The sequence below is a fragment of the Bos grunniens genome, chromosome 3 (assembly GCF_055505025.1).
Source record: "Bos grunniens cultivar Pamir isolate PY7600 chromosome 3, Bosgru_T2T1.0, whole genome shotgun sequence".
NCBI lineage: Eukaryota > Metazoa > Chordata > Mammalia > Artiodactyla > Bovidae > Bos > Bos grunniens.
In genome coordinates this window covers 66,044,290-66,065,698 of record NC_141167.1, presented here as the reverse complement: position 1 = coordinate 66,065,698, position 21,409 = coordinate 66,044,290, and the positions used below count along the sequence as shown (strand labels likewise).

At 38.8% G+C, this 21,409-nt stretch overlaps 1 long non-coding RNA gene across 8 annotated transcripts in view; it reads left to right on the top strand.

The window, feature by feature from the left end:
• The window catches only part of LOC147375741 (uncharacterized), a 629,781-nt gene that overhangs the window by 109,259 nt on the left and 499,113 nt on the right, over window positions 1–21,409 (top strand). For 3 of the 8 annotated variants that reach the window (XR_015160410.1, XR_015160413.1, XR_015160414.1), the window contains one exon: window positions 13,696–13,997. The exons of the other annotated variants lie outside the window; for them this stretch is intronic. This is a non-coding gene — a long non-coding RNA (uncharacterized LOC147375741). Of the gene's footprint in view, window positions 1–13,695; window positions 13,998–21,409 lie in introns of those variants that run through there. 8 annotated transcript variants of the gene reach the window in all.

Here is a 21,409-nt window from a genome sequence, read left to right as displayed (position 1 = left end):
CCTTTTGGACTTGTATGGTTCATTTATCAAAATCATTTAGTATGATTTTGAAAGTTCTTACATGGGCAATGTGCAGTGTGGGCTTAATAGATAACATTAATAAACTCACACTTAATAACAACACTAAAAGCCACTTCCATCTGGATTTACTGGCAATAGAAAGAGACATTACAGAACTTTGGGAATTTGATCAAGGCGCCAAATACTAATCTTAGATTACAAAATTGTGGAATCTAATTACTTGGGAAAACAAAGCAATCAAGGATAGGCTTTTCATAAAAGCTTGGACTGGGGTTAATAATTAATGTGTTAAATGTACTTTGTAATAAACTATATCATAATGGATTACTTTTGATAGCAAAATTGGCAATGATAACCCACATTGGCTTCACTGACTCAAACTTTCAATTTTGTTTGCTAGATGTATTGGGTTAAACTACAATGAACCTATTACAAACCTATCTTAACTTGTTTAGAAATAACAATCTTGATGGAGACTGCAAAAATTATATGACAATTAACAAACATAAAAACAAATAAGACAAAGTCTTTAAGAGAGAAAGCAGAATTATCTACTTTTAAGGTAAATAAGCCGCATTCAGAAAGGAAAAGCATTTCAAAGGAACCAATTAATGTTTTTCATTCAAGAAAATATTGAAGTTAGTGCTATATGGTTATTATATGTGGGTAATAAAGATAAAATATTCAGCAAATTAGGTGACCTAAAAATAGTCAAATGTTTTAGAAACATGTAGCAATAAATTATGACTTACATCAATTTTGAAGTCAGAAATTAGAAGTAGACATAAAAATTAAACTTTCAGGAGATTGAGACAACAACCTCTTTTGTGACTTTTTGAATCTAGAACTCTCAGCATTTCTTCAGAAATTGAATATAAATTCCACTAGAATCCCTCAGAACACATGGAGAATGACAAACCAGATAAAATATATCTTAGAAAAGTGAACTTTATCTCCTCAATCTTTGCCTCAACCTTAAGGAAACTGCATTTATTTCTATTTTTATAGGATACTTTATTTTCAGAGAGGTATATTTAAAGGTCATTGGAGTTAAGGTACAGGGTTACTGCAAAAATTTGTAATTCATCCCTTGTTTAGAGAGTCCCTTAATCTTACTCCAAAGTAACAGCAGTATCACACACATGTAGAACTTTACAGGTTGCAAAGGGTTTTTGTTTTTCAATATTGTAATGCTGCTCACTATTAGAAAAGCTTATATTAAACAATATTATATTTTATTAGTATATGTACACATATTAAAAATGAAAAAAATGCATGACTGACTGATACATTGGTGACTTCTGTGAAAAGAATCAAGACTGAGGTATTTATCAAAGGAGACTTTAGCCTACAAAGCACTTTCACAGACACTATTTCATTTATCCTTAAAACAACCTTGTAAACACTTACACACTGCAGCTTGTATAGGAGTTTCCCTACACTCATCTCACAATTAGTTGTGAATCCATTATATTTCAACTGCTTGGGATATATCAGTGAACAAAATCTCTAACCTAATGAATAGATGAGTAAGGAATATGGACAATAAATAAATAGATGTAAAAATAGCTAGATTATAAACGATGTTGCTACTGCTAAGTCGCTTCAGTCGTGGCTGACTCTGTGAGACCCCATAGATGGCAGCCCACCAGGCTCCCACATCCCTGGGATTCTCCAGGCAAGAACACTAGAGTGGGTTTCCATTTCCTTCTCCAATCCATGAAAGTGAAAAGTCAAAGTGAAGTCGCTCAGTCGTGTCTGACTCGTAGTGACCCCATGGACTGCAGCCTACCAGGCTCCTCCGTCCTTGGGATTTGCCAGGCAAGAGTATTGGAGTGGGGTGCCATTGCCTTCTCCGATAAACGATGTTAGAAGATGATAATTGCTATGGAAAAATAAACAAAAGAGAAGTTTTGAAGGCACTGAGGGATTATTCATGGGGATAGCTGGGTGAAGAGCCTTCCAAGATGAAAGGTCAGTCAGTGCAAAGACCCCAAGGCAGGAGCCGGGCTGGCCATTTGAGGAAATTGAAGGTGATTAGTGCTCAATGGACATGAGTCTGGGTAAACTCCAGGAGTTGGTGATGGACAGGGAGGCCTGGCATGCTGCGATTCATGGGGTTGCAAAGAGTCAGGCATGACTGAGTGACTGAACTGAACTGACTGAGTGTGGTTGGAGCAGAGTGAAGAGATAAAATCAGACAGATAACACAGATGGTTGTAAGGTCTTTGGTTCCTTTTTGAAGGAAAACGGGGGAACCATTGCAGCATTTCAAGTTGACAAGTGAGACCATCTCACTTGGATTTTAAAAATTCCACCTGTTGTGTTGAGATAGACTGTAAAGAGTGAGTGTATTCAGGAGTCCAGTCATCAGGTGAAGGAAGTAATCCAGGTGAGGCATCCCAGGCCAGGGAATGCACAGTGCAATAGGGAGAAGTGGACAAAATTTGAAGATAGCTTGAAGAAATCACCAACAGCATTTTCTGAGAGATTGGATAAAGATCAGAGAGGAAGATGTGTGGAAAAGGACTCCAAGGTTCCTTGGTCCGAGCACCTGGAAGAACGGAGTAGTCATCCACTGAAATGGAGCAAAGGTTGCAGGTGGAACAGGTTTGGGGGGAAGGTAAGGAATTCAGAGGTGGACACCTGGCATTTGATATGCTTAAAAGTCTATTTAGGTCAACTGGAAGATCTCCTGGAGGAGGAAATTGCCACCCACTGCAGTATTCTTGCCTGGAAAGTCCCATGGACAGAGGAGTCTGGGGAGCCACAGTCCATGGGTTGCAAAGAGTAGGACACAACTGAGCACACACACATATGTCAAAGTAGGAAATTTGAAGTATGTATCTTGAGTTTGGGAGAGAAGTCTGGATTGGATATGTACATTTGGGAATGGTCAGTATGTTGACAATATTTAAAGCCCTGGGATGGATGAGACTCAGGTGATGAGAATATAGGGAGCTGGGAGGACTGCAATGCCACCAGCATTAAACATACACCTAGAGAACTACTTGTGTAATTGCAATTGTGAACAAGTGCCCTGAAAGAGAGCTTCATGGGGTTCTGAGGTATAAGCTGGTCTGGGCAAGCTTCCTGCAGAAAGTGGCACTTTCAAAAGGACCTGAAGGATGAGTCAGAAAGAATGGGCCTGAAAAAGAGACGAGAGTTTGGGAGAAGAGAGCAGGGTAGAGTGCTAGCCTAAGCAAGTGACCTACGGTAGGATGGGGCCTGGTGTGCTTGCAAAACACAGCATGAGAGAGTGTGGCAAGAGCTTTGTGTGCCAGGGGCAGGTATTGTGAAATGAGATTGAAGGGAAACGTAGGGCCAGACTGAGCAAGGGGCTACCAGCCTTCTGAGGATTTTGAATTTAAGAGCAATGAGAAGCCATTTAAAATGCTAAGAAAAAAAGTATTAAACAACATATTAGAAGCCTTTAGCTGGAAAGAAGTTAATAATGAGTGTTTCAAGGGCAGTGTAATAGAAGTTTCTGCTTAAAATGTATATGAGAGGCATGGGAGAAAGCAGGATGAATGGAAAATTTGCAAACCAAAACAAGGTAGGATTGTAATATTTAATATTGCCACTATTTTACTTAAAAAAGCATAAAAAGAAATACAAAAAACATAAAAAGAAACACAAAAGACCAAGGAGGAATAATAGAAACCAGGTATGGTGTGCCTGGTGGTGTGACCCTCAGACTGAGAGTTTCAAAAACCTTTTTAAATTGGAAAGAATAGAAGCAGGCATGTAAAATAATGAATGATATGGAAAAGACTGGGTAGCTGGTCGTGTTTGTCCTGTGTTTTACTGTTGGAACAGGTCATGGTTAATGAGTGGTGACAAGCTGTTTTCTATCTACCCATAGAATCCTAAAAGAAAAAAAAGCCTCCACTGAGAGTTAAGGAGAGGTAGGCGGAAAAAAAATTTGACGTTAGAATACATTACAATGACTTTGTAGGGTTGCCTTTTCTGAAAGTCTTTAGAAGCTGGACAGACTTACAGTTGGCAACATTTAAACAGAAGTGAATAAGGACAGTGAATCTTAGAGTGTTTTGCCAACTGGACTTGTTAATTGTAATTGGCCCAAAGTAGGAAACCATTCCAGGGGGCTGGGAGCAATGAGTGTTATCGTAGTTAGCACGGAAGAGAGGTATATGTGAGCTGTGGAAGTTTACAGTATTTTGTAGAAAACATTACCTGGGCCCAAGGGGTAGCTGTAAAAACAACAGGATATCAATGACGGAGTTCTGCAAGCTCTCCTCACACAGTATGATTTAAATCTGTAAGGAAGATTCTCATGTTTGGGTAGGTAAACAGAAGGGGAAGGACATGATTCTTCTAGGCTGCTTGTGTGTGTGTGTGTGTGTGTGTGTGTGTGTGAATATAATGGACAGCTAATCCTGAATCAAGGGGAATATCTGAAAAACCTTTTTAGAAATCTAAGATTTCTTGACAACTAGATACTAAATCATCTTATAGAAATGTCTTAAAGAAAAATCACATTAGCTTGCTCATCCATTCCTTCAAAAAACTGGTAGTTGAGCCCCTTCTTGGTACAAGGAGCAGTGCTAAATTCTTGATTGGTCCCGTGAAAGTAACATGGCAGATAGGCAGGTAGAAGTAGTGGGTTGGGCAGGTGCAGCAGAACCATCTGAAGTCAGGGGTTCCGGGGAAGTTTCTCTGGGGAGGTTACATTTGACCTAAGACCTGAGAATGAAAGCTTACAGTCTGAGGTCATCACCAGTCACATGTCCTGTGTTAGGTCAAGTGGCTTCAATTTAATTCTTTTCTTTTCAAAAATCTTAAGTGGTGAAGCCTTTATGTCAGTTTATGACAACTTTTAGAAAGCCTAACCATCCTGCCACTAAAGTTATAGATTCTACTTACTTATAGGCATAATATTTTATTGACATCAATTTGCAACAGTTTTAATGCAACATAAGCTTTATACCTACACCACTAAAATTCCTAGTACAGGCTTAATAGGAAAAGAATCATTTGTGAAATAAAATGTTCATGAACAATTTGCACATTCAACTGTAGGGGGAGTGAATATTCATAATAGGAAAAATTCCACTGCATAAAGTGAATATAATAGTTAACGAGGGACTTGGAAACTCAGAAATATCATCAAAATATAAATATTGGTGTATTATCAAGATTGCATATTATTCTGTATTATTAAATCATAAAAATCTCGACTTTTCCTGCAATCAGGTTTTGAGTGCTCAACATTTTCATGCCATTTAACTAGAACACATTTTTCTAGATACAAATGGATATATTCATTTCCATAAAAGTGATATCTTTTTACAGTATATTTAATTCAGATCCAGTTTCTATTTCCACTGAAATAATTGCTTATAATACATAGACTCGATTTTATATGACTAATTAGAACAGTGTATGGGAAAAAATAGGTTTGCAGGTAATATTGAAATTAAATATGTTAATCTGTACCTCTGTGTGCACATTTTATATGAGCTTTAATTTGCCAAATAAATTATAGTTCTATGTTTATAAGGTGCCCTTGAAAGAGTGTCCTATTTTTGAGCACTAATACCATGGGGAAACAAATATACAAAGCTCTTAGCGGCTACACTTGCATAAATTAAAGCAAGAGCAGTTGATTGGTAAGTAGAGCTATGGTATCTTTAGCTTTCTAAACACCCTGAATTGTTAACACAATTTTTTTAGTGTGGTTATTACTAATATTAAGACAATAAATAATACTTAGTTTCAATATTGCACCCTTCAGCCAGGGCATAAATTCATTTTGAATGCTGTGTTGAATTAATGTATAATAAACGTACTGCAGTTTGCTATCAGGAATTCTCGATGAAATGCAGGAAGTCAGTTCTTTGCTTATGTATTAGCACTGCCAGTCTTACTCCGTTTAATTTTAGCTATTTATAAAATTGCTCTACTGACAGTCCTCTTTATTTTAATGTAATTGTTTTAAGGTTAACCAGAAATGGTGTGGTGTGTTTCCTGAAACTGGTTAAAAGTACTGATGTAGGGATATGGGTCCTTAACAAAAATCCTTGGCACCATTAGACACAGTCAGGGATATCCAAATGCCTAACTGGGTTAGGGTTAGTTCCCTGTGGGACAGGGGCCTGCAAAGTCACTGTATAAAGGAACTGTTGAGCATCTCAGAAGGGAGTTGAATCACAAAGGACTTGTAAAAACAATGTTGCTGATGGAAGCAGACACTAATAGCTGTTTCAGCAATTGCCACCTACTTAGCTGACACTAATGATGACTGTATTTAAAATATTATTTTCTATTATTTATCTAATATTTTATTTTCTGGAGTGGATAGTCATTTCCTTCTCCAGTGGATCTTCCTGATCCCAGGGATTGAACCCAGGTCTCTCACATTGCAGGCAGATTCTTTACCATCTGAGCCACCAGGGAAAAATGTGGTTTATTATTGTCCAATAGATTGGTTCTTTTTTGAGATATTTATTTAAATAGCAACTCACAGAACTTTTTTCTTAAAAGAAACTCTGGGTCTTGAATCCTGGTGAAGGAGTACAGTGAATTCCCCAATAGCACTCAGATTTGCAACTAAAAGAAGTACTAATAGCAAGGAAGTATTAAAAAGGAAAAAGCTGGTATCAGTCAGCTTGGGCTGCTAAAACAAAATATCATAAACTGGGTTGCTTAAACAACAGAAATGTATTTTTTCACAGTTCTAAAAGCTGGAAGTCCAAGATTAGGGTGCCAGCATAGTCAGGTTCTGATGAGAACTTTCTTTCTGGTGTGTAGATGGCCATTATCTCATGCCCTCACTAGGAGAGAGCTTGAATGCGCTCTGTGATCTCTTCTTACAAGGACACTAATACTATTGGATCATCTCTCCTCCCTAATGACCTCATTTAACCTTAATTATTTCTGATAAAAGTCTTGTCTCTCAATATGTCATATTGAGGGTTCGTGTTTCATGTGAATTTGAACTTGGGGGAGATATTAATAAATCCAATCTATAGCATACTCTGAATTATTTAATATGGTTTTAGAATACGGGTTTATAAGGCTTTTTTGGAGCCAAAGACCCTTTGGCAATTTGGTAAAGCCTATGGACCCCCTTTCAGAGTAAAGTTTTTAAATGCATAATGTAAATTATACAACATTACAATAGAAACCAATTGTATGGAGAGGGTTAGCAAAATACTGAAACATTGTGATCTAGAAATATGTGTTTATTAATACATTAAATAACATGCTCTAAAAGTTTGTCTAATAAGTACCGTAATTCTGATGTTCAGTTCAGTTGCTCAGTCATGTCCGACTCTTTGCAACCCCATGAATCACAGCACTCCAGGCCTCCCTGTCCATCACCAACTCCCGGAGTTCACTCAAACTCACGTCCATCGAGTCAGTGATACTATCCAGCCACCTCATCCTCTGTCGTCCCCTTTTCCTCCTGCCCCCAATCCCTCCCAGCATCAGAGTCTTTTCCAATGAGTCAACTCTTCGCATGAGGTGGCCAAAGTACTGGAGTTTCAGCTTTAGCATAATTCTGATGTAGTGGTGCATAAAAATAATATTTTGAAATACCTGCAGTAACTGTAATGTAATTTTAAATGTTTGTGATTTTTATTGGTGATAAAATCACAGGTATTGCTAATACTATTGTGACTGGTTCTTGGTATTCTTAATGAAAGAAAATGCAACATTTTAATTAGAGGTTATACAAATAAAAATGCAAGTTTTGTTCTTATCCAAATTCAGGGACTTTCTTAATTCTATGCATGGACCACATTAAGAATCCCTACATAGGTCATTTTGATGTATAGAACAGTCTTATGGACTCTGTGGGAGAGGGAGAGGGTGGGAAGATTTGGGAGAATGACATTGAAACATGTAAAATATCATGTAAGAAATGAGTTGCCAGTCCAGGTTCGATGCACGATACTGGATGCTTGGGGCTAGTGCACTGGGACAACCCAGAGGGATGGTATGGGGAGGGAGGAGGGAGGAGGGTTCAGGATGGGGAACACAGGTATACCTGTGGCGGATTCATTTTGATATTTGGCAAAACTAATACAATTATGTAAAGTTTAAAAATAAAATAAAATTAAAAAAATAAATAAAAGATTTATTTGCAATATTAAAATCTATTTTTATACTAGCAATGCTTAATGCTTAATGATTTAAAAAATATGTCAGCTACTATTATATCTAATAACAAAGAACTATTCATAGTTTTTTAATAATAAAATTTGGTTTTAAAGAATATTTTAAAAGTTGTGGGTTTCAGATGGGCCTGAATGGACTCCTAATTGGTGTAAGGTAAGCATAAAATTATCAAATAGTTTTAATAAGTAATTCTACTTATAAATGGATTATTATAAAATGAGAATCCATTTTTAAATTTACTTGCCAAATGCAGACACACTTCCTAAACTGACTGATTTAGGAAAGCTATATGTGGATCACAATAAACTGTGGACAATTCTGAAAGAGACGGGAATACCAGACCACCTGACCTGCCTCTTGAGAAACCTATATGCAGATCAGGAAGCAACAGTTAGAACTGGACATGGAACTACAAACTGGTTCCAAATAGGAAAAGGAGTACGTCAAGGCTGTATATTGTCACCCTGCTTATTTAACTTCTATGCAGAGTACATCATGAGAAACGCTGGGCTGGAAGAAGCACAAGCTGGAATCAAGATTGCCAGGAGAAATATCAATAACCTCAGATATGCAGATGACACCACCCTTATGGCAGAAAGTGAAGAGGAACTAAAAAGCCTCTTGATGAAAGTGAAAGAGGAGAGTGAAAAAGTTGGCTTAAAGCTCAACATTCAGAAAACTAAGATCATGGCATCTGGTCCCATCACTTCATAGAAGGGAAATAGAAGGGCAAACTGAAAACAGTGTCAGACTTAATTTTGGGGGGCTCCAAAATCACTGCAGATGGTGATTGCAGCCATGAAATTAAAAGACGCTTACTCCTTGGAAGGAAAGTTATGACCAACCTAGATAGCATATTCAAAAGTAGAGACATTACTTTGCCAACAAAGGTCCATCTAGTCAAAGCTATGGTTTTTCCCGTAGTCATGTATGGATGTGAGAGTTGGACTGTGAAGAAAGCTGAGGGCGGAAGAATTGATGGTTTTGAACTGTGGTGTTGGAGAAGACTCTTGAGAGTCCCTTGGACTGCAAGGAGATCCAGCCAGTCCATTCTGAAGGAGATCAGCCCTGGGTGTTCTTTGGAAGGAATGATGCTAAAGCTGAAACTCCAGTACTTTGGCCACCTCATTTGAAGAGTTGACTCATTGGAAAAGACTCTGATGCTGGGAGGGATTTGGGGCAGGAGGAGAAGGGAACGACAGAGGATGAGATGGCTGGATGGCATCACCGACTCGATGGACGTGAGTTTGAGTGAACTCCGGGAGTTGGTGATGGACAGGGAGGCCTGGCGTGCTGCAGTTCATGGGGTTGCAAAGAGTCAGACACGACCAGGCGACTGAACTGAACTGAACTGATATAGTCTGTGGGGATTACTAAAATTTCTGTCAAAGAAAAAATAAATCTGGGCTCACTCCATATGAAAACGTGTATCTATAATTTTATCTCACAATAGTTTCTGAGGTTGGCCTTTCAGAAAGGGAAGATAATTAACCAAAAAGCAGAAGTATATTTCACCAGAGACAAAAGACTGCTTCTTAAATAAGCTCACCTAAAGAGGAGGCAGATCTTCAGGAAGCATGGTTGCAGCGTTGAGAAGGTCTGCTTGAGTCAGAGCTCTAAGATGCCTTTGGGAAGTTACCTCTGGACAAAGAATTTGGGGTGCATTTAAAAATGGTTAAAGATCCAGCCTGTTTTAAGGGGCAGAATGACCCAAAGCAGGAAATGCTGTAATCCCAGAGGCATACGTAGGCTGCTGTTTACTTCAGAACAAGTACCGGAAGGTGTGTGTAACAAGAAAAGCGAGTGTGCATGCTAAGCTGCTTTGCTTCAGTTGTGTAAGACTTTTGCAACCCTGTGGACTGTAGTCCACCAGGATCCTCTGTCCATGGGGTTTTCCAGGCAAGAATACTGGAGTGGGTTGCCATTTCCCCTCCAGGGGATCTTCCCAACCCAGGGATCGAATCCTCGTCTCTCGTGTCTCCTGCATTGCAAGTGGATTCTTTACCACTATGCCGCCAGGGAAGCCGTTAACAAGAAAAGCCCCCAGGGCTTATTCAGGCCAAGTCTGAGGACATTGGGTCTTGTCAGTGAAATGGGCATTTAGCATTTGTGGTTTCCTATTTTGTGTTCCCGTCCCCAGAACACACACACACACACACACACACACAAACTCTCACAAACACACAATGAGTTGGCTTTCTTATTTATATCTATCTTGATAGATATTTCATCATCAGCTACAAGAACCCATAGTTTCAATAATGATAATTTGTATGGCACCAAAGACTTCTTAAGAAATGTATCTTTATTGCGTTTGCTGGTCAGATGATAAAATTGAGACTCTAGAGGTTTAGTGGTTTGTCCAAGACCACAGAAGTGGGATGTTGCAGTGTTTGGGCAAGAACCTGTTATTTGTATTTGAATCCCATGTTCTCTTTGCTAGACTCCGTGGTCTTATTTAAAAACACCCTGACGAGTGGGCAGTGTCTCACAAGAAATCATATTTTAATAAATACTCACTAAATCTATTTATTAAATATTTAGTCAGTAAATATTCATCAAAAGGCCACAGCAGGTCTGGTAATGGGTTAGACACTGACACTATAGAAGCAAATGAAACAGGCATGGTGGTCCCTGTCCATGTGAAGCTTAGAGTCAAGTGGGGTAGGTGTGAGATAATGAAGGGGGACTTAAGTGCTATGGGAATATGTAAGAGGGGCTGGAGATTTTTAAAAATGTAGGTCAGTATCAGAGCATATTTAGTGGTGGCCTTCATCATATCCTTTACAGGCATATACACACAGCCTTGTCATTTAGAATATGGATTTTGGAGTTTTTCTGCCTGGTTTTGAATCTGTGCTCTCTCGTGTACTTGTTGTGTGATCTTGGCTAAGATTCTTAACCACCTTGTCCCTCAGATTCTTCATTGGTAAGATGTGATAACAAACAGTATCTACCTCAAATTTTATTGTAGAAATGTGGGGAGATAATCTATCGAAAATGCATAGAATAGTCCCTCATACATGTAAAGTATTTAAAGTGCATGCTGCATGCTAAGTCGCTTCAGCCATGTCTGACTCTTAGCGACCCTATGAACTGTAGCCCACCAGGCTCCTCTGTGCGTAGGATTCTCCAGACAAGAATATTGGAGTGGGTTGCTGTGCCCTCCTCCTTCAGGGGATCTTCCCGACACAGGGATCAAACCCATGTCTCTTATGTCTCCTAAACTGGCAGGCAGGTTCTTTACCAGGAGCACCACCTGGGAAGCCTAATCATAATGGTAGCTATTATGATTGTTGTTTATTCTTTCCTTAGGGTATGACAATTATTTCATTGAATTTGCTCCTACAGCTTGTCCTGGGTTACTGTCTACAGTTAATACCTGCTAACCCCGATGCCATCTACCACACTGTCCAAGCTCTGATGCTTTGACTTCAAAGTGAACTGTCTTTGCAAGTCTTATATCAATATGATCTGGTCCATTTCATAAAGTTCTGTGTAATATCCCAGTTAAGACTTAGTTTTTTACCTTTAGTTTTAAAGGAAGCAGAGATGGGGCTCATATCTTTGTTGAAATTCTGCAAAATGCAATTTGAAGTTAGATTGACCTTCAAGCTGACAAAGTAAAATAAACAGTTTTATAAATGAAAATTGCTAATCTGAAATAGATCACAGCTAAGAACTTCATTTTTTATTCATTCTCTTCATACAAGGTTGATATCTTACAATTGAACATCTAATATTGTGCTTCATTGTGGGGCTCAGCGAGGATGCAGTTAGAGGAAATTAAGGACACAATGAGCTGGCAGAAACCAGAGAATATATCTGTAGTCCCTTATTTGAGAGTTATTGTATTTAAATGTACGTAGCCTAATTAAAAAATAGTTACTTAAATTTTACAGTTGGATTCTTTTTCTTTTGAATAGTTACTACAGTTTTACTGTTGGCTTCCTAGAAATCAACTTAAACTGACAGTTCTGTTTTTATATATGGCAGAGTGTCACATACTCAGGAAAATAGCAGAAAGGTGCATGAGATTAGTTGCTTCAAATGCATATCTCTCAAAGAGTACTCTGTAGCAACTTCAATTATTTGGGGAAAAGAACATCTATTAATTAAGAGCCCAAATATTTACCAGAGAAAATATAGTGAAAGGGAAAAAATATAATTTTGCAAGAGCATGGGAAATAAATCACAGGATCTAAACATCTCCTCACACTTGCCTGGCAGCTAAGTATAGTACCTTTGAACATAGAGATACTTTAAGAGTCATCTAAGGGCTTGTTGTTGTGAGTTGTTGGACAATCTGGGAAACTAGCCCTTGTTCTGGTTCTGAATCTCAACTTCAAGGAAGGCTGTGGACCAGGCTACGTTAATGGGGAAAAGTGACAGTGATTAACACTGTGCTCATTATTGACTTGGGGAAGGCGGTGGCACCCCACTCCGGTACTCTTGCCTGGAAAATCCCATGGATGGAGGAGCCTGGTAGACTGCAGTCCATGGGGCCGCTAAGAGTTGGACATGACTGAGCGACTTCACTTTCACTTTTCCCTTTCATGCATTGGAGAAGGAAATGGCAACCCACTCCAGTGTTCTTGCCTGGAAAATCCCAGGGACGGGGGAGCCTGGTGGGCTGTAGTCTATGGGGTCGCACAGAGTTGGACATGAATGACGCGACTTAGCAGCAGCAGCAGCATGATTGACTGTACCGAACTGCATAGTCACATTATATGTGGTATAACACCAAGACTGATAGTCTAGAAGAGGTGACCCCTGTGCATTTCCAGAGCAACCTCTGTCTCTATGCCGATCCTTACACACACACACAAACACACACACACACACACACACACACACACGTGCTTGTGCTCAAGGCTGAGCTTGTTGGAGGGCAGTTGAACTTTCTAAAGTTCTGATGAGACCCTCTCTCCCTCCTGTGCTATCTATCTTACTTCTGGATTTTGGGGTCCAGAAGCTTGCAACTTGAGCTGTCTTGGGAATCACTGTTCTCTCTTTGTTCTAATTTTCTTCTATATATTTTAGAAAAGTAACTCTTCTTGTTTTACCCAAATAGTGCCCCAGTCTATTTGGGTAAATATTTCTATCTAGCTGAACATATCAACATACACGTCAGTTCAGTTCAGTTCAGTCGCTCAGTCATGTCCGACTCTTTGCGACCCCATGAACCGCAGCATGCCCTTGATTAATAAAAATTTATAGATTTGAATTATACACAATCTGAGGCAAAATATGTTGTGCTCAATAATATACCATCTAAATTTATAACTGTTAAAAATTATATCTAAATAAATTAAATCCAAAAATTCATGGCAATTGAAAAAATGGGGGATATTGTAGAAATGGTGTCTAACATAGAGATATTTGATACAGGGTGACTAAATAGTTACTGACCTAAATTCATATCTAAAAGTCCTACCTTCTTATATATTCCTAGTTTTCGTGGAACTCTGGGTTCCTGTGATGTGGTGTTATTTCCTTTCACTTTTTGTGTTAACTTTCCAACAGGGAGACAACCAAAATATCATCGTTGATTTAAATCTCTCTGGAGACACCAAATACCAGTGATCGTCTCTTCCCTCTGATTCTCCTCTGCAGAAATTCAGTGTCCAGATGTTTCAGAAGCCAGATGGCCTATGAATCCTCTATCACCCAGAAAGGAAGAAAATATGCATGAAAGTGGAACATTGAAAAGAAAAAATAAATAATTTAGCGTTGGCATTGTAATGGCAACATACAGGACTGAAGGAAAAGCTTCTTTTTCGAAAGCAGCAACTTAATAAAATGCATGTTATAGGCTCTATCAGCTAGCCAGATTTTCAGCCTTGCCTCTTCTTTCCATCACCATTAAGAGGCTTGCAGAGATCCACACTGTTTAAAGGGCAGACAGCATGGAAGAACTATCATGTACAATTTAAAGTAGCAGCTAAAATTGGAATGGTCACAAGAAAGCCTGTTTCTTTGCAATTAAATTGACAAGCTGTCTATGATTACCCTAGGGAACTTGGCAGCTGAGTGATAAAAAGACTGCAGAGTGTTGAAAGGTCTAACTCAACTTACTAGGTGGACAAAGACCACATCTGCTTAATATACTGATTGGAAGAGTTGTGGAATGTACTTGGCTAAATTAGCTGAGGAGGGATACTACTGATACTTTTTCCTAAGACCCTCTACTCAAAATCCATTTTAGACTTTATCCACAAATGTTTGGAAGCATGCATTGGAAAATAGTTTAACACAATGCCTGATGCTTATTTAGCATGAAACTATCATTACAAAATGCTAGAGGAACTGAGCATTAATTAAGAAAGTAACAATTAAAAAAAAAAAACCTTTCCATCAAATGTTTGTGAAATTTATATATACTTGAGATAAAAACTGAGTGACCCAAGAGATTTATAGTGATAGCAACAACCTAAGTGTTAAAAGAACATGGATGATTTAATGCAAAATATCAGACAAGGATTACACAGTATTTTTATTGTTTGGTGTTCCTTGAGTTGGGCAAGCTGAAACTTAGGTAATAAAGGAGAAAACAATAACCATATTTTGGGTGGTAGGAATCTGTGAAGTCTAACACACCCCATCGAGCAATGTCTTCATTTTAGTTAATGCATTCCTTAAAAAGGAAAAATGTACATAAAATGTGAAGGTTTCTTCTGAAACATTTAAAGGCTATTAGTAACATTCAATACTAAATAAGGGCTTCCCAGGTGGCTCAGAGGGTAAAGAATCCACCTGCAATGCAGAAAATGAGGGTTCAATCCCCAGGTCAGAAAGATCCCCTGGAGGAGGAAATGGCAACCCACTCTAATATTCTTGCCTAAAAAATCCCATGAACAGAGTAACCTGGTGGACGCAGAACAGACGGTTGCCGAGTCAGACACAACTGAAGCACTGAGCACACATGCCCACTAAATAAATAAATGATGACTATACCTACTCATCGGAGAAGGCAACGGCACCCCACTCCAGTATTCTTGCCTGGAGAATCCCATGGACGGAGGAGCCTGGTAGGCTGCAGTCCATGGGGTCGCTAGAGTTAGACATGACTGAGCGACTTCACTTTCACTTTTCACTTTCCTGCATTGGAGAAGGAAATGGCAACCCACTCCAGTGTTCTTGCCTGGAGAATCCCAGGGACGGGGGAGCCTGGTGGGCTGCCGTCTATGGGGTCGCACAGAGTCGGACACGACTGAAGCGACTTAGCAGCAGCATACCTACTCATGTATCTATTATTTCTGAAGGCTGAAGAAAGTTTATTTCAGCAAACCTGCAAAATGTTTTGTGACTGTTTCCAAAGTAGGATTATGCTAAACAGGATTTCTGAAGCAGAAGTGCACTGTATACTACCTTGGCATTCATTTCAAAACCAGAGATTTTCTAATGAGCTGGTTGACATTGGCTGGTCTTTGGTACTTCAACAAAATTATTTAAAGCTTTAAATCTTTCAGATGCTCAGTGGCTTCAACATTAGATAAAGATTCCCCAATAGTATGTTTGGATTAATGAAATGATAATATACCTTATATTAGTTTGGCCCATTACATTTTACAGTGATTTTTGCAACCAAAATCACTTTTTTTCTTCCCCATCACAACTCTGCAGAGTGGAATTTGTTGCCCCCATTTTAAAGATGAAGGAAGGGAAGCTCAGAAAGGTTAAATGAGTAACTTGCAGAAGGTCACATTGTAATTGGCAGTGCTGTGTCTCTTTGCACTGCAATCAAAGGAAGACAAAGAGCAGGGTCTGGTGTGGAGCATTGCATGAGACGTTTAAAAAAGTTCATTTGTAAAACCTAAGTCAGCACATTTGTGTAAACTGAACACTCAAACTTCCCTTTTGGGATAACTAGATGAGATGATACATCTCGGCTGACGCCTTCAACCAGACTCCTAAGAATCTGCATCTAATTATTGAGGAAAAAAATATATGTACTTTTCCTTCCATAATGTTGAAGGTTATACACTTATATACTTATTACTTGCTTTTTCTAAGAAAATGTGCATGTAGTAAGAGGGCTGCTATAACATTGCCGTTTTCCCAAAAGACCCCACTGTACAATGTCTGGCATAAAAGTAGGGTGGGATAAATGATTTTTACACAAACTATGATTTCTGAAAGATAGCAACCAAATCTTGCTTCAAAATAATAGTTTTAGATTCATCAACTCTCGTTTATCCATAGAAATAGGGACTAGGAATAGCATGGATAATTGAAATCCACAAACACAAGCTTTATTTTACAAGTAGCTTCAATCTCCTCTCTCAGCAAACCTCAAACTATAGCCAACAACATAGCTAATAACATAATTAGGTTGACTGATTTGAGGTTTGTCACTGTCCCCCAACTCTGAACTGCTACTCAGGTTGAGGTACTACTGAGTGGATAAAGAGTTTATAAAAAAATAGGTAACAGGATAAATAAAATTGAGTTGATTGGAGTAAGACATCTTTCTGTTTTATTTTGATAACTATGATATGTGCATGTTGGTGCTTTTCATGACAAGGATGTCCCATGATAAAAACATATTGTTCATATGTCTTCCTTTTATATCACTGATTCAGATCCCAATTCCTGAGCCCATTCAGATACCTTCATACTTGTCTTGTGTATTAAAACATTACTTTATGTTACTCATGCATTTATGATAAGCTCACAAATAAACTTCCAGCAGCAAGGATGAAAAACCCTTTACAAATATAGCATAGTGTGGGATTAAGATTCAGCATGGAGTATAGTATCTTTATAGTAATATTGGGTGTCTTGACAGCCTTTAAAAATGGTCAGGCCACTTGATAACTTTACAAATATGCTAATTCTTTACCCAGGAGAAGTATGGGGATGCCATATCTCATAGGGAGGTATGAACATTATTTGATATCTTTATTTTACAACAGTGCTACATGGTATACCAACACAGAGTGGTTGTATGAATTAGCGTGGGGGCAACCAACACCTTCCAGAATTGCAAACCCTAATGAAGCTGCACTGGTTCTCTTTTCAGTATCAAGTTTTCCTTTTTAACTTACCAAGATAATTTGGATTTTCTTGGGACAGCTATGTGTTCAGTTAAAATTTCTCACCACCCCCCGCCCCCCAGCAGACTCTTTTCCAGCTAAAGCCATGTGACCTAGACCTACTTCTATCCAGTGATATGTAAACAGAAATCTCTACTGGGTGAGGCTTTTGGCAAACTTTTTTCTATAAAAAAAGGCCAAACTCAGCTGGTACATATCTTTTACTCTTCCCCCACCCCCTTTTTTTTCTTGGAATAGACATCTTGGGGGTAAAACATCTCTGTTTTATTTACCATAAGATGGTAAAGGGGCCATCTTGTGACCACAACAACAACAACAAAAAATAAAAAGCATGTTAAGGATGATAGACAGGAAAGACAGGAAACTGAGTTTCTTGTGGAATTGTAGGGCTGCTGAACTAGTCCTGCCTGGTCTCCCAGTAAGTGAAAAGCAAAGAACTATTTAATTAAGCTAGCTGAGTAGGGTTCCTGTTCCAAACAGGTGAAAGCAATAGAGTCTGATACAATAGTTTTGTTATGGTTTCTGAGAATACAGATTCCCAGTACTCTGCTTTGGCAGTCACTCTTACATTCTTTTCATATCCCCTGAAGTCATGACACACTGTAGTCAAAGTTTCTTCTGGCTGTTGGTCATACATTTGTTGGCTAATCCTCTCAGGCTACAATAATGTTTATAATGCCATATATAAAGTCCAAGAACTTCTAGTTCTTAATTGTCTAATAATTCTCACATTTGGTTTCTTAGACCAATTTCTTAATGGTGTCTCAAGTCACCATAAAACGTGTAATTTAATATCCAGAGTGAGACATGTATATATTCAGGTATACACATACACATATTTACAACAGGTCTTATATATACAGCACTCTAACAAATCAATGTCATACAGTTCAGTGCTGAACAAAGTATGCCTGGGATTCTTTTTTCAAACTTAAGCCCTCTGAAAAAATGTGTTCATGGGATCATGTAGAATTAAACTGTGATTGCCAATAGCCCATTGGAATTATGAATAAGTGACTTTTCTGATACATATTGGAGATGGGGAATATTACAAGGTGATGTCTGTGGTTGGAAAGAAACCATCATGAAGTTAACAAGCAGATCATGAATTAAGCTATCAAACAATTTCCCCCATTTTTTTTTTTAAACTTTTTCTTAAGAAAACATCCCACAGTTCTGCAACTGAGCTAAGGGCTTAGAGTACTTATTACACTATTGTTGTGCTGTCATGTCCGACTCCATGATCCTATGGAATGTAGCCCGCCATGCTCCTCTATCCATTGGATTCTCCAGGCAAGAATACTGGAGTGGGTTGTCATGCCCTCCTCCAGGGGATCTTCCTGACCCAGGGATCGAACCCACGTCTCTTGCATCTTCTGCATTAGCGGGCAAATTCCTTATCACTAGCGCCACCTGGGAAGCCCTGTAAGTACATTATCTATGTACATGTAGTATCCCCCTGGTGGCAGGTTGGTTGGCTGGGATCATAGATATTCACCTGCTTCCTCAGCATCTGTCATGTGGTGGGTGCTCAGCACATACTGATTGAATCAAATATAGTGAGGAAGGAAAAGAGTGTCAATAAGGAATTTTGAATTGCATGCTTTTTTCTTCTAATTCCTTTTCATTATGGCTTCCAGAGAGAAGGGCAGAATGAGTAGAAATAGGGCAGATGTAGGGGTTTTGACACTTGTTTTTAGCGGATTGTAAATCCTAGAAAATCTTGGTCAAACCAGGACAGATAAATAACTTGTACTTTTTACCTTTGGAGGAATGTAGATGGCAAAGCTATCCTTAAAAAAATTTAATAACCAGGGAGGGAAGATCCCTAATTGTTTAAAATATCTATATAATCATAAACAATGCTTTACATGCCTTATGGATCTCCTACTTAAATACTTTTTTTAGTCCACATACTAACTTTATATAATATCTATTTTAATAAAATGTTCTGTTTTTGTAAGGAAATTTTAATTGAATGGGGGAAACAAAGACATCATTATTCATTAGAGATTAATTATTTGTGAGGAAATGATAACTCACGATTGTGTGCAGGTTTGTCTATGAACAGACAGTAAACATCACAGGGTATGAATATTTTCATTTGTCAGATTAGCAGCAATTTCTGTCTATTGCTCTGTGTAAGGGGAGCTGGCATCTCTGATAATAACCTTTGAATTAGACACTGGTTTGTATTGTATGTGGTCGTCATCAGTTAACCAGGGTAACCAGGCAAACAGTACTGTGTGGGTACATTTTCTGCCCATACAGAACTCAGATTCCTGGCCTCTTAAGGAGGAACGGCTCTCGAAGGAGATTAAGTGCCATAAAGTATCACAGAACCCAGGGTTTCAGACACACAGCTGCACAGTTTACCTGCTTAGAGCATTAGACTCTTGCTCAAACTGGTTAGTCTTATTATTTTTTTTAGGACAGGAAAAAAACCAAAGAATTTTGGCTGTAAAATCTTACCTTCTTTTCCATCTCTTCAGTGTGAACCAGGAGTAATTAGATAAAGTATGACTGGTCAGTGTACTTTCCATATTGATGAACTGAAATAAATTTTGTTTTTTTATTACTTTCGAGTGGCCCAGACATTTCTAAAATGTGGATGTTTTCAAGTGACAACAAGAGACATTCATTTCTTATACTAAAGCTAATAAATTGAAGAACCCTGTAGAATACATTTTTAATTTATACATCAGGGTAATGTGAAACAGGAAAAAGCAAAGAATTCTGAGGGCATCTTTTCAGAACCCCACCTAACTGAACAAATCCTAATCATAGGAAAGAGAAGTGGCATCACTAGAGGGTGCACCCACAGGGATGAGAAAGCCTGAATTTTCTACGCCAGGCATGGAGCTGCTGGGTGACCCTGGACAGTGTGCTTCTTCATCTAAGGATTGGTGGGTTTTAGGACACTCTCCATGTCTGAGCAGACAAAGTACCCTTGATGTGGGTCAAGCCCTGGCATTCCTATCATGTTCCTTGGATGAAACTCTTCACCTTGACTGTGTCACTGTCTGGCCATTTCGGTGTCTCTGGCCTCCTTACTAGTTTATTCTCATGAGCTGGTATGTCAGCCTTTCTTCCTCAAAAGCATCACATAAGGAATCTTTTGGATACCAATTCTCCATCTGCCTGTCTACAAACATCCCATGGACTTTTCCTTTCTTCTCTTGTTCTAACTTTGGTCCCATGTTTTATACATCATATAAACCACTTACTTTCTCGCCACAGTCCTTATTTTTTCCGGATCATTTTTTACACGATCTCTGCCCTTCACATAGCTTCCCTATTACCATGTGGCTCCTAATTCTTTGAGAACTCATTTTATCATCTGGATTTATTGTTTGAACCCTTCCCACATCCCGTGAATTCTGTCACTGCATTCCCTTGATTTCCCTGTGGTTCCTGAAACGTTGCTTTGGAGTCCTTTCCCAGTTTCTTTCCCTTGATCTGTACAAGAGGTTAGGGGTGGAGAGAGACCACTGGCCTGGGAGTAGGGAAACCTGGAGTGTGGAGGGTGAGACCAGAGGAGAGTGGGCAGTACTTAATGCTGTCTCCATTTCTTACCAAATAAAGTAAGGAGGTTGCCTCTGGCTCACAATTCCATGATATTAGGATTTCTTTGTACTTAGAGGAATTAGGGAAAATTACAATGTGATTCTTGCACCAGAAAAATTAACTGCCACTGTATGAGCTATTCATTTGGCAAAAACAAGGTAATCACAGGTTTACCTGACACTGTGAAAGATGGGATTTGGGCCTCAGGGTCGCTTACTCGCTTTTTCTGAAGCAGAAGCAAGCTAGTGGTTTATTAGATTGGATTAAAACTGGTCCAGTTAAATAGTCAACTGCATGTTACAAATGAAGTAAACATGAGCTCCTCTCTACTTTTCCCAACTGGATTTTTAAGATATGTTAGATGTCTAGGATCGAAGTTTCCATTCTGTAATGATGGAAAATAATCACGGCTTTTATTTTAAACAAAAGCCATTGCAGAGGTGGATCCAGGATGCGAACAAAAATAACGCATTATTACACAGCTGACATGGTACATTTGAGGTATAAAACACTGCACTCTCTATAAACAAATGAAAAGCCCGAGTCAGTTCTGTTAGGCCCGAGCTATGATCGATTGCAAACGGAGAGTTGCAAAATAAGTAACAGTCTGGAAC